General features: G+C 39.2%; 2 long non-coding RNA genes and 1 pseudogene across 3 annotated transcripts in view; 1 reads left to right on the forward strand and 2 right to left on the reverse strand.

Annotated features, from left to right (window-relative positions):
- LOC131415226 (uncharacterized) overlaps positions 1-14,527 on the forward strand; it is a 40,396-nt gene that overhangs the window by 16,596 nt on the left and 9,273 nt on the right. The window contains exon 3 of one of the 2 annotated variants that reach the window (XR_009222369.1): positions 9,183-9,787. The exons of the other annotated variant lie outside the window; for it this stretch is intronic. This is a non-coding gene — a long non-coding RNA (uncharacterized LOC131415226). Of the gene's footprint in view, positions 1-9,182; positions 9,788-14,527 lie in introns of those variants that run through there. 2 annotated transcript variants of the gene reach the window in all.
- Positions 1-14,527, reverse strand: part of LOC131415228 (uncharacterized) — a 48,797-nt gene that overhangs the window by 15,417 nt on the left and 18,853 nt on the right. The gene's annotated exons all lie outside the window — the stretch shown is intronic.
- On the reverse strand, positions 1,258-2,067 carry LOC131415221 (large ribosomal subunit protein eL34-like; annotated as a pseudogene).

The raw sequence follows: 14,527 nt of genomic DNA on the forward strand, positions 1-14,527 counted from the left end.
ACAGCAGAAGTGAAAAAACACTATTGACCAAAAGGAACCACAAGTCTTGTCTAGAACATCCCATCCAAGAGCAGCACAATACACATTTTTCTTTTCCTTCCTTACACATGGATGATTCTCCAGGATAGACAAAATGTTGGGCCACAAAACAAATCTTAACAAATTTTAAAAAACTGAAACCATCCCAGCTATCTTTTCCAAACACAAAGGTGTGAAACGAGAAAACAATAACAGGAGGAAAACTGGAAAATTCACAAATATGTGGAAATTACACAACATACTTCTGAACGATCAATAGTTTAAAGAAGATATCAAAAAATACCTTGAGTCAAAGAAAATGGAAACACAACATACAAAAACGTATGGGATGCAGCAAAAATAGTTCTAAGAGGGAAGTATAAAGTGACAAATGGCTACACTAAGAAAAAAGAAATCTCAAACAAACAACCTAGCTTTATGCCTCAAGAAGCTATAAAAACTAGAAAAAGGAGAACAAACGAACCCAAAGGTTAGCAGAAGGAAAGAAATAATAAAGATTAGAGGATAAATAAATGAAATAGATCCTAGAAAGACAATAGAAAAGATCACCAAAAATATGAGTTGGTTTTTTGAAAAGATAAAATAGACAGACCTTTAGCTAGACTAACCAAGAAAAGAGACAAGACTCAAATAGGTAGAATTTAAACTAAAAAGGAGGCATTACAACTGATATCACAGAAATACACAGGATTATCAGAGACTGCTATGAACAATTACATGCCAGCAAATTGGATAATTTAGAAAAAAAGGAACCTAAGCAGAATGTAAGCCCCAAGAGGGTGGAGATGGCTGTCTGTTTTGATCACTGCTATATCCCTAGCACCCAACAGAGCACCTGGTATACAGCAGTCACTCAATAAAAATTTACTGAGTAAATGAATCAGTGAGTGAATGTGCCAGGCATTGAGTTCAGCACTTTACATGGATGATCTCATTGAGTCCTCACAACACTCTATGCTTTAGCCAGTGTTAATACCATTGATACTTCAGCTAGTATGTCTGACCCAATGGACACTCCCAAGGGCCTTGCTTTGAGCCTCAGGTCCAGCTGCTCTAACGCAGCACTGCCCAACTCCCTTGGTTTTCCCCAGGGTCCTCCCAAATGGACCTCTTGTACAACACATAGGCTATATTTTAAGTCAGGTCACCCCAAATATATCTCCCAATTTGGTGAAAAATATGCCCATCCATTTTCCCATAATGTAGGAACAGAAGAAACTTAAATTTTTAGAAGGCTTTTATTTTTATTATTCAAAAAAATCTCCATTTTTAAATCTAGCTTTCTGACTGTGCTTGTGCCGTCGACACTTTCACAATGATTTTCTGTTCCTCCTTTAGAAAAGCATACTTGATCCTGTCACAGACATATTTAGCAACCATGGAGGCACCACAGGCCCAGATGATATGTTTTTTTGTTTTAGACAATCTCATAAGAACTTTAGGTCTCACGGCATGAACTCCTTGAAGCTGACCTGGGCACACGCGACATGTGGATTCTGGTGTTGTCCCTCCCTTCTTGGTATAAAGATAGACAATTCTAATACCAGGGGCTCAGGACAGCCTGGCATTGCTGGAAGCTGTATTGTAAGATAGCCTACAACAGTATGTCAAGTGCTGGACCATTTTGAATGCCTCTAGACACTATCCCCAGAAAAGGAAAAGAAAAAGAAACTTAATTGTATTTATAGAGATTAAAAAGAACTGTGTATTAAAAACATTAGCCCTAATCCTTTGTCATACATTTTGCCAATACCTTCCATTATTTTCATTTGCCTTTTAATTTTATTTACTGTATTTTTTTTTTACTTGGAAATGTTTTCCCTTTTTTGTAGCAAAATCTATCAGTCTTTCCTTTATGGTTTCTTTCTTTGCTATTATATATAGAAAACTTTTGTAGTTTAAGTAGGCAAATAATCATACATAATAACTACTTCTCTGTGGAATTGTCTGGAGTTGGAATAAAAAACCCTTGGCTTTCCAATGTGAAATCAGGGTGGTGGTGCACAGAATCCCTCCATTTCCACATAATGGCACTAGATTAGCTTTGCAACAACTCCAGGGTGATCTAAACCTCTCAGGGCGCTGGGGTGTTGAAGTTCTTGTCTCTGGAAGAGAAGATGGAACCATCAGTTCTGTTTCTTCTCCAGCTTCTATAGACTTGGCTCTCTGCAAAGCATCCATCATCACAAACACGACTTCAGTTCCTTGGGCTCAATAACTTTGGGCATTACCTAGCACCTAGGCAATAAGGGAGTATGTTTGCATTACTATGTGTATATTCATACAACTTTCCTCATTAAGCTTCAGAGGACTGAACAACAACAACAATTAAATAGTTTCAAAACAGTCCTCCACAGTAGTTGAAAGTTATATAAGGAAGGAAAAGAAAAAAAAAACTCAACCAAATGTAATACTATATGTTAAAACATGGAATTTTCTATGCACATGAGTGAGAATTGGTTAGGATGAAGAAATTTGCACCATAAAATGAGTTAACTGGTAACGAGTAATGAATTCTAAGTATTCATTGAATTCCAATGAATCCCAAGTAAAGGGCCCTGCTTCCAGTGCCTTGCAAGAAAACCTGGAGACATATAACCTTCCCTATGAGACAGTGGGAAACATAACACAGGCTCACTGTGAGACACTGGTCTCCCAAATACACAAGCAGACCAACATTGTTTTGGCTCTACATTGAGCGCACTGGTTGTCTGGAGACAGTTATATCTTACAGAAATAATAGCAAAGGTAGTGTTGTTCTCTGTGCTATATAATTATCAAAAGCAGCTTCAGAACTTGTTGGAGCCTCCCTCTGTCTTCTTTGAAGAAATAAAGTTACAGCAGCAACATGAGGGTTGTGTGATGACAGGGTGCAATGGTAATTAGTTGCTAATTAGAATTTTCTGAAATACTAGGGTGATCATCAGAGGAAAACCCTACTCAACGTCACATGTAAGTTAAAAATGCCCCCGGGTAGCTATTAACTTCTGAATATAGTAGCAGGTATAAGCACTTCAGTTGAGGTTAATCAACAGTTCTATTACCTACTTAGCTTTTAGAGGTTACAACTTGATAATTTTTATGGAACTACATCAGTCTAGGTTTATACCCAGGCTTATGAATTTATACATTTAAAAATATCTTTTATTTTATTGCAAGGCTGCTGCTAAAGAAAATTGGCTTTAATAAACATCCTTTTGATATTGGACTCAGTCCTCTTTCTTTTTCCCTTGAGATTTTTTTAGACTTTTCATCAGGGAGAGGTACTTAGGTAACTACCAACACGAAGATGTAAACAGATCTCAAAGACAAAGTCATGTTGACCTCATACGGACCTTTCCCTCATGGTGATCCGTGTCAGATCTTTTAAACAAGGAGTCAAAGGAAACTTGGCAAAATGATTCTTTTTAACCTCCAATTACAATTGAAAATCTCATTGGAACCACAAAAAAATTAGAGGAACAGTCCAGAACACAGCCAAAAAATGTAGTCTAGACTTTAACTAGCTACAGAATGCTGTAATTACTGTATCTTGATTTAAGATTTGTATAAGATACAATGCAGCTGCTATATATTCAGTCTATTTATTGATAAAAATAATACTCAATAGTTTCATCTATGGGGGAAAAGTTCATTTTCTTCACATTCAACACAGAAAATATTCAAACATGACAGAATCACATATGATATTTTAACAGATTTGTTTATCTGATCTTGTATGTATTTACCTATTTTTGGTCATTTGCACATAAGAACATAAATATTACCTTATTTTACCAACCCCAGTGTATTAGTTATTTATTGACGTTTAACGAATTGTCCCAAAGCTTAGTGGCTTATAATGATAAAAATGTATGATCTCTCAGTTTCTGTGGGTCAGGAATCTGGGGACAGCTTAGCTGGGTGCCTCTGGCTCCAGTTCTCTCATGGGGCTGCAGTTGAGCTGTCAGCCAGGTCTGCAGTCTCATCTAAAGACTGGCGTGGGGGGGATCCACTTCCAAGCTCATACACCTGGTTATTATCAGTCTCAGAAAGTCCACTTCCAAGCTCATTTAGCTGGGCCTCTCCATAGGACTGACTCACAGCATGGTAGCTGGCTGCCCCAGAGTGAACAATCCAAGAGAGAGCTAGAAAGAGGGCATCCAAGATGGAACCTGCAGTCTTTTTTTTTTTTTTTTTTTTTTTGCCAAGGAAGATTCACCCTGAACTAATCTTCCTCTTTTTTCGCTTGAGGAAGATTGGCCCTGAGCTAACATCTGTGCCAATCTTCCTCTATTTTGTATCTGGGATGCTGCCACAGCATAGCTGACGAGTGGTGTAGGTCCACGCCTGGGATCCAAACCTGTGAACCCAGGCCACCAAAGCGGAGCGCACTGAACTTAACCACTAGGCCATGGGGCTGGCCCCTGGAACGCCCAGTCTTTTATAACCCAATCTCAGAAGTGACGTTCCATGCTTCTGCCACATTCTTTTCTTTAGAAGTGAGTCACTAAATCCCCCACCTTGAAAGGGAGGGGATTATACAGGGGTGTGAATAGCAGGAGGCAGGAATGAGAGGGGGATTATCTTAGAGGCTCCTCCCCCAACCATAATCAGTCTATGATGACTTATAGAGAGGAAGCAGATAGTTGTTCTCTCTTACTTCTTGTCTGCCGACCATCTACTTGGGAAATGACTTCCTCCTCATTCTCAGTCTGTGTGGTTCTGGGAGGCTGACTGCTCCCCCTCGCCCTGGCTCTTCGGGTTGGCAGCTGTGCTGTCCCTGGCCTGGCCAGTAATGATACTTCAACTTTCTGGCCACAGTGAGTGGTTCAGGGCTGGGCCATTCACTGTCCTTTTTCAGGAATTGATGTGGGTACTGGGAAAAAAAGGGTCACAGGTGCTGTGCAACACAGAAAACTGGAATTTTTTCCACCTTCCATACCCATATGTAAGCCGCCTTTACTCCCTGTGAAAAAACTCTTAGAATGAACCCAACACAGAATAACAGAGAGCTGAGAGGTGGAGAGCGAGGGAGCCACACCAAGCTCTCGTGACATCTCCTGCCTCTCCACACCCAGCTATGCCTGAAGTCAGGCTTACCTCTTTTTCAGTTGGTTTTGAATTGGGTTTTTGTCCCTTGCAACAAAAAATGGTCCTGATGTATAGAGATATTATGGATGCAGCCCCAAATATTCTAGCTTCCCTTAACAGAGCTAGCATATCAGTGCCTTTTAGGAATTATCTAAATATTTTGAGTATATTTACATTATGCAACCTTAGCTTAACTCTTAGAAAACTAAGCTCCATGTGTTTCCTGTTCTGTGAGCTACATCTTTTTATTCACCTTTAATTTACTTTTCTCAAGATTCAGGAATATCTTCTTGTTCCATTTAAGCTCTCTCACAGCAGGGAGACACCCCTTCTCAATTATTTTCTCTCCAACTTGTAGCACAATATCTGGCCACATAGTAGATCCTCAATAACTGTGTAATGAATGAATGAGTAAAGAAACTTCTAAGTACACTTGAGATTATTTTTCCCTAAGTTCAATATTTTATTTTTGCCCCTATAAAGAACAATTCAATATTTTCTGCCTTCTCACATAGCCTCATACTAACATCAATTTATTCCCATATCCTTGGGCTTTTCATTGTGCCTTCCCTCCTGCAAATAAGTCATAAAAATACTAAACAAAGGTAGTCATAGGGGAATGCCCGTGTTCACGCTTCTTCCTCCAAGAAGTGCCCTTTTATCCTAAACCATTGTTTCTTGTCTCTAAGCAACTTCCTTGTGCATTGCACCAGTCTCCATCATACCAGGATAACTCCATTTTTAAAATGGCCTTTTGTGTGGAACTTTGTGAAAGGCTTTTTGGAAATCTAAATAGACACCATTGATGGGCTTTTGTCCATATGCATATATGCCTCCCAAAAGAGCTTTCATAGATTGATGAGGTCTGATTTCCTCTTATGGAAACCATACGCTCTCCTCCAGCTCCTTCCTTGCCTCCCCCAATCCTACTGGCATGCAATTGTTTTTCTGGGGAGAAGGGCTCAGCTCTTCTCTGTGGATCTGCTTTGATCGGATCCTTGTCAGGTATTGTAAATAATGTAGGGTTAAGATTGCCAAAGTCAAACTATCCTAAAGAGATGAATAACTATGGGTTATCTTAGCACGTTGAGATGAGAAACGGAAATATAAACTCAAGTATGGTAAATATGGGCAGAAAAAAGGAAGTAAGGTTAGAAATATAGGAAGTTGTTGGTTGCCAATCAAAGCTTAGGAATGTCTTAGGTCCTTTAGGAATTTGACAATATTATCAATTTCCCTTTTCTTTAGATTCTGCCTTCTTTTGATTTCCTCAACTTTATGCTCTCATCCTACCTTGATAAATGTTCCTTCTCAGTCTTTCTCTGGATACACTTTTTGCCTCTTTAATGTGGTTGTTTTCCAGGTCCCATCCTTGGCTTTATTTTTGTTTCCCTCTATATCTTCTCCATTGTCAATTTCATATACTCCTACAGATTTAGGGAGTCTATTTATTCTATAGATGGATAGAATAAAAATGTAAATTTGGGGTGCATACTTGTTCTCTGAACTTCAGAGAGGTCTGTTCACCTGCCTATTGGACATTACCATGTTGATATCCCATAAACACTCCCATCATGAGTCCAAAATCAAATTCATCACCTCTATATAATTTAAGGGCTTTTTCATTATATATGACAAAAAACCATATTTCATGGAATCTAAGAAGAAGCTGAACAGGACAGGGGTACAACTAAGCTCAGAAGCAACTGGAATCAGGACCTGGAAAACTCCATGATTTCTCCCTCCATATCACACCTCTACTTTCCTCTATATGTCTGTTTCTTTCCTCCCATTGTTATAGACTAACTTCTTCTGCTTCTCAGTCTACCTGGTGGGAAACAATGAAGATTTCTGTGTTCCTGCTTCAGTCACACAGAGTGACACTGGCTTGATTCTCTCTGGGTCCTAAATTCACAGTCCCAAGGAAGAAAGTCACGGGCCCAGCCATGGTCAAGGTGTCCACCTATAAATCAATCAGCTTTGGCCTCAGGTACAGGGTTACAGTGTAAGCAACTTGAAGTCCCATAGCTCACTGACGCTCTGCTCATTTTGCTTTAAACTTTTGTTCTCTGTGTGTTTCATTTTGGATAGTTTCTATTGCTACACATTCAACTTTACTATTCTTTTCTTCTATTGTGTCTAATCTGCTGTTAATCCCATCCAGTATATTTTTCACCATAGATATTGTATTTTTCATGTCCACAAGTTCAGTTTGTTTATTAATGTCTTCCATTTCTCTACTTAATATGCTCAATCTTTCCTTTAGATTCTTAAAGAAATGGAATATAGTTATAATAACTGTTTAATGTCTTTATCTACTAATTCTATCTTTGTCTAATTTAATGTCTGTGTCATTTCTGGGTATGTTTCTATTGACTGATTTTTCTCCTCATTATTCATCGTATTTTTCTGCGTGTTTGCACACCTTGTCATTTTTCACTGGATACCAGACATTGTGAATTTTACCTTCTTAGGTGCTGGATATTTTTCTATTCCTATAAATATTTTCTTGAGCTTTATTCTGGGAAGCAGTTAAAAAAACTTGGAAACAGTGTCATCTTTTTGAAGCTTCTTTTAAGCTTTGATAGGCAGGATGAGAGTGGCCTTTATTCTAGAGCTAATTTTGCCACACTACTGAAGCAATGTTCTTTAAATACTCTATCTGATGCCCTGTGAATTACCAGGTTTTTCATTCAAGGACTGTTCCCTCTGCTCCTATCCAACGGTTCTTTCTTGAGCCTCGGGTAGCTCCCCCACCCTCAGGTGATCAGTACTCCCCTGAAGACTCTGGGGGCCTCTGCGGGTCTCTGGAGTTCTCTCCCTGTGCAGCGCTCCCCTCCCTGCTTCTCTTCCTGAGAACTGAAATGCCATGGCCTCCCTGGACACTCAGGCTCCACATGGGCTCCCACTCTCTAAGCTGCACCCTGGAGACTCTCTCCAGGCAGTGAGCTAGGATGACCACAGGGCTCCCCTCATTGGTTTCCCCTCTCTCAGGGGTCACTGTCCTCACTGCCTGGTGTGCAGGGTCTGAAAACAAGAGTTTTCTACATTGTGCCTGTTTTTTAAGTTGTTTCTGATGGGAGGGTAAACCCAGTCCATGTTACTCCATCTTGGCCAGAAGTGGAAGTACAATTCAATCTTTTGGAACTACTTGCCGTTTTCTTGTGTGTGTGTGTGTGTGAGGAAGATTAGCCCTGAGGTAACATCCGATGCTAATCTTCCTCTTTTTTTGCTGAGGAAGATTGGCCCTGGGCTAACATCAGTGCCCATCTTCCTCTACTTTATATGGGACGCCGCCACAGCATGGCTTTACAAGTGGTGCATCGGTGCGTGCCTGGGATCCAAACCTGTGAACCCCGCACCACCGAAATAGAGTGTGCTCACTTAACCACTACGCCACCGGCCAGCCCCTATTTGCAGATTTTTAAAACTCTGGGCTCTTGCATGTCTCTGTGCTTTTATGTCAGTTCGAAACTTCCTTCCTTTCCACCCTGTCTGTCTGACAAGGCTCGGTTCCAGCATCATCTCCTCCCAAACCTTCCCAGCACCCCCATGCCCCCAGCATCCCTCCTCTGTGCTCCATGGCATCATACACACACCATACGGGCTGGTGCCCCTCACTGAACTCTAAGCCCTGTGTGCACAGATCATAGCTTATTCATCTTTCTAGCTTCAAACTTAGCACAGATGAAACACAGCAGGTACTCAACATATGCTTGGTGAAACGAAGGGAAACATTGCACATAATCACACTGCAACAGAGAACAATCTTCACTGTTGATTTCAGAGTATTTTACAAGCTGTTAACCTGCAAACACTGGCTGTAACTTAAACACTTCTATATTCTGAAGTTCTGATATTGCATTTCTTTGAATCAAGTATGTCATTAGCAGAATTCTCAGTCATTAGATGTGGTGGTTTAGTTAGAAGTGTGTCTGTCTGTAGCCTTCCTTTGAGGACGGTGGCAGACTGTTTGGCACAAGTCTGTGCATTTGGTTTGGTTGCTTATGTTGAGCATGAAATCTTGTCAGTGTGTCACAGATTTTGAAAAAGGGCTTGTGTCTTTACAGCTCACGCTGAGCAGAATGTAACTGTAAACTGCCAAGGAAATATTCTCATCCCTTCCCGACCCAAGACAAAGTCACACCGTCGTCTCCAGGGTGCGTTATATCCTGTGTAAGCTCAATGGCCCGCTCAGTGGAAACATGCTCAACTTCGACAGGAGCTGTGTCAAGAGTTAGAGCTCTGCGATTCCATCCCAGGTCCTTCGTGGACTGCACATGTTCTCTTGTGCCCAAATGTGCCCCACCCCCTCCAGATCTCCAGAACACTTTGTGTAGTTTGAACTTAAACCTACCTGAGGACTCAGTGCTTTCTTTTTGACCTAAATAATTAACTTTATAAAAAACTGACATAAATAGGACACGTTAACTGGAAAAGAAACAAAATATGTGTGTGTATGAGCAAGTAAATAATAAAAATCCCCTACAATCACACCACTGAGAGTGTATTATATGTCACATATTATACACGAAGTGTATAATACGTATCTTACATTGTACCTGCTATTTTGTAACTTGTAATCTGCTTTTCTCCCCTCGGATTTTTCCAAGTTAGTATCTTTTCTAAATCCCCAAAGTAGGAAAATTTAAAATAAAATCTTTCACAAACTTTACTTTTTGTTATATTCTCTCTCTTTTTCTCTCTGGAGTATCTGCATTTTAATACAAAACTCTTGAAGACATAATGCCTACCCAAAGGAATTATTCTCAAGTGCTGCAATTTCAGGCATAATGGGGATAAATATTTTGAGTGCTCTTACGTGGCTGTACTCATTTCATTCCTGCATAAAGGTAGCTCTGCTAGATTATGCATAACACTAACAGTGTCACTAAACAGAAAGAGTAGGACTAGAAGAGACCATTTTAAAAATTCCAAATGTCATTTTCACTATGTCCTAAGAGACAGCTCCTTTTAGTAAGAGCAATGGTATCTGTGAAACTTTACTCCCTAAAGGACAGAAGAAAAATCAGTGGTTTGACATCGCCAACACTTTCCATCAACTTACTCAAGCCAACAATGACCAGTTTCATTGATTCCATTTATTTTCATTTAATTTACTTTTATATTTCTATCTTGAGTTGAGAAAGTCAACAGCCAATTTCCTTTCGTCTTTTTTGGGACAATATCATACTGTGAAATAGTCTAATCTAGGCTGATACAAAACTTAATGTTCAGGTCCCTTTAGAAGGATATACTAAGATTCATGATGGCAGGAATGGTGTCTACCTCTAGTGTCTAGCATGGTGCCTGGCAAAGAAGAAGTGCTCAATACACATTTATAGAATCTTATCAAGTGACAGTTGTTTGGAAGTGATCAATTATAACTGAATGATAAAGAATAAACATTAGCATTTGATAACAAAGTACCATCTAAAAATTAATTTCTTTTTGTATCCCTATGTTTTAGAATGACATTGATACACACACACACACACACACACACACACACCAGGGTTTCTCAACCTTGATACTATTAACATTCTTTGCTTACTGTGCACTGTAGGAGGTTTAGCAGCATCTCTGGCCTCAACCCACTAAATGCCAGTAGCACCTCACTCTCCTCCAAGTTGTGACGATCAAAAATGTCTCCAGATACTGCCTGGTATTCCCTGGGTGAGGGGATTGTCCCCAGTTGAGAACAACACACACAAAGTTAAGACTCTTAAGAAACAATTACAGGGACTCTTACAAGAGATAGATCATATCATTCAAATGATAAATTACTAGTAACACATCAATTCAAAGGAGAGACTAATTTAAGAAGTAGGACTATGTACCTCAATTTCCAGAAAAATGGCTAGTTATCTTGACAATATTAACTGAGTTCTGGGGGAAAAAATCATACCATGTAAAAAAAACACTCTTTGAAATAGTTCTGCATTAATTTTACACATACAGTTATTTATGTACTTGAACTTTAAGAAAAATATCATCTGATGTCAAATTGGCACCAATATCCTAGTGATTCAAAGAGATTACATGTAAATTCCTTCAAATTAAGATTCTATGATAATTAATGACATTCTTATTTTCTTCACCATGTAAAGTTAATTCTCAATGATACATGCGTGGATTATTCTGATTCTGCCAATGACTAGTTGTATGATCTTGGGCAAGTTGTTTACCCACTCAGGGCCTCAGTTTCTTCACCTCAGAATGGAGATAATACTAATATCTACTCCTGAATGTGTTGTCAGACTTGAAAGAGTAACTACAAGTGAAGTGCTTAGGGCAGTGACTGAACACCCAATGGATGTCAACAGTTATTAACATCTGCCAATTTGCAACCAGTGTTTCACACCATCTGACCCATCCACTTCCTTCCCTGCCACACATCGTGTTTGGCTAATCCATTCCACTGACCTATACTAAGCCAAATAAACTAACTTCAAGATTAGCTTAAATAAAATATAATTGGGTATTCACAGCTGCTTTACTATTCTATTTATACTATTATTCCTTCTGTTAATATGAATGGAAACGAAGATTTCATGAGAAAAGAACAACAGTGGATTTCATAAATTCTCATTTTTTTCTCCCCAAGTTAAAAATCAATTTTAAATTCATTTTCTCAGGTAATGATTTTTTTCTGTGTGAATCAAAACAATAGTAGGAACAACAATAACAAGTATTTACCCTCTGTCAGGTACTTTTCTAAGCATATAATTTAATCCTCAACCCTATAAGGTAGGTAATTTTGTTCTTCCCTTTTTATAGATGAGGAAGCTGTGGCAGGAGAGATTACATGACCTGCTCAAGGACATTCGGCTAGTAAGTGGTAGAGCTTGGATAAAAGCCCAGGAAGTCTGACTACGGAGTCTGTGCTCACAGTCTAAATGACTGTAAAACAGCAGCAGCAACAACAACACAGACATAGGACTATACGCTTTGTCCCCTTGGATTTTTCTTAGTGTATCTTTAGTATTAAGATAATGACTTCTCATGACCACTGTGAAGCTGAATGACAATATCCCAATTCAATCACTTATTTGCAATTGAAATGGTTAAGTAAATTTTCAGTTGCAGCAAAGTCAGAAAAATCAGTTCTCGGTTCAAAGGAGTATAGTGTATTACATTTAAAAATAGAGCTTGAGAGGGTGGGATATCAGCAAGATATCAGAATAGGAAGACCCAGGCCCTTGTTGCCCCATAGAGACACCAACTTAACAACATACAGACCAAATTGCCTTTGTCAGACTTCCAGAAACCAGTTAAGAGGCTGCAGCACCCAGGCTAATACAAAGCCAAGAGAGCCACATTGAAGCAGGTAGAAAAGCTTGTTGCATTTTGCCTGCCCTAGCTTTCCCCCCCCATAGCATGGCACAGTTGGGAGAAAACTCCCAATGCCCAGCTTCTCCTGCAGGAAGAAAAGAGAAGAGTGGAACATAGGCCCAAAGTTTTTGTGGGGCTCCTTGAGGGAATATTCTGTCTCACTTGACTAAGAGTGCTGATGAGAACTGGTGGCATAGTTGCTTGCCAGGTTGGGGGCCACTGAGAACAAAGTGAGGCGTCAAGATGCTGCAGCATCAGGGAGACTGCAGTATCTCAGACACCAGGGAAAGAGAGAGGACAGGCTCGTGAGAAGAAATGGGGGCAAGCCTATTTGACTGGGAAATCACACGCACAAGCCCAGAGAAGACACGTCCCAGAGAAATTCTGAGAGGTCCCAGAATCTCTAGTGGGCTGACTGGTGAAAGTCTTCCCCTACATGAAGCCAGTCTATAAAGACTAGAAGAGGTGGCTGTTTTTCAAATGGCAGTGTCTCAACAAAAGATCACAAGGCATACAAAGAAATAGGGAAACATGGCCCAATCAAGAGACCAAAACAAATTTCCAGAAATTGACCCTAAAGAAACAAAGAACAAGGGATTACCTGACAAGGAATTCAAAATAACCATCTTAAAAATGATGAACAAGGTAAAAGAGAAGACAGACAACTAAGAAAATCAGGAAAATGATACATGAACAAAGTGAAAAATATCAAAAAGGAGATAAAAACTATAAAAAAGAACCAAACAAATTCTGGAACTGAAGAATATAATAATTGAATTGAAAAATTCACTAGACGAGTTCCATGCTGAGGCCGCGTCCCACATACAGCAACTAGAAGGCTGTGCAACTACGACATACAACTATCTACTGGTGCTTTGGGGGAAAATAAATAAATAAATAAAAATTTATTAAAAAAAAGAAAGACAGGAGGACGGAATTAGGAATATTTGTTGTTATGAGGTATTTGCACTACCTGTCTAACATTATAGTGTTATTTGAACACGGACTTAGATTAGTTGTAAATGTATAAAGCAAACACTATAGCACCACTAACATGTTTAAAAAATATATATAATTGATATGCTAAGAAATAAGACAAAAGGGAATCTCATAAAATGCTCAGTTAAAACCACAAGTCAGAAAAAGTGTGAAATATGAAAATAGGAACAAAATACAAGGGCAACAAATAGAAAATGGTAACAAATATGACAGGTATTAATCCAACCATATCAATAATCATTGTAAATGTCAATGGTCAAAATACACTAATTAAAAGACAGAGATTGTCAGAGTGGATCAAAAAGCAAGACCCAGCTATATGTTGTCTACAAGAAACCCACTTTAAATATAAAGACACATATAGATTAAAAGTAAAGGTATAGAGAAAGATATACCATGCTAACACTAATCAAAGGAAAGTAGGAGTAGCTATATTAGTTTCAGACAGAGTAGACTCCAGAGCAAGGAAATCTATCAGGGATAAAGGGGAACATTATGTAATGATAAAGGGGTCCATGCTCAAAGAAGATGTGGATAGCCTAAATGGGTACATGCCTGACAACAAGGTGAGGCAAAGCCTGATAGAACTGCAAAGAGAAATAGATGAGTCCAGTATCATAGTTGAAAACTTGAGCACACCTCTAACAGAAATGGACAGATCCAACAGGCAGAAGGCAGTGAGGACACAGCTGGATCAACAGCAACATGGACAGCAACTGGACACAGTTGACATCTATGGACTAAGTCCTCCAATAACAACAGATTACACATTCTTCTCAACTCACCTAGGACACTGACCAGGATAGACACTATAAAACATACCCTGAAGAAATTTAAAAGAATAGAAATCATGCAATATTTGCTCTCCGACTGCAATGGAATTAACCTAAAAATCAATAAAAGAAAGATAGCCGGAAAGTCCCAAAATACTTGGAGATTAAACAACAGAGTTCTTTTTTTTTTTCTCTCAAACTACATTCTGCCCAGTGCCAAATCTGGCCTGCTGCCTGTTTTTGTATGGCCCCAAGCTAAGAATGGTTTTTACAGTTTTAAATAGTTGGAAGAAAAAAGCAAAAGAGGA

This window comes from Diceros bicornis, chromosome 16 (assembly GCF_020826845.1).
Source record: "Diceros bicornis minor isolate mBicDic1 chromosome 16, mDicBic1.mat.cur, whole genome shotgun sequence".
In the NCBI taxonomy this organism is placed as follows: domain Eukaryota; kingdom Metazoa; phylum Chordata; class Mammalia; order Perissodactyla; family Rhinocerotidae; genus Diceros; species Diceros bicornis.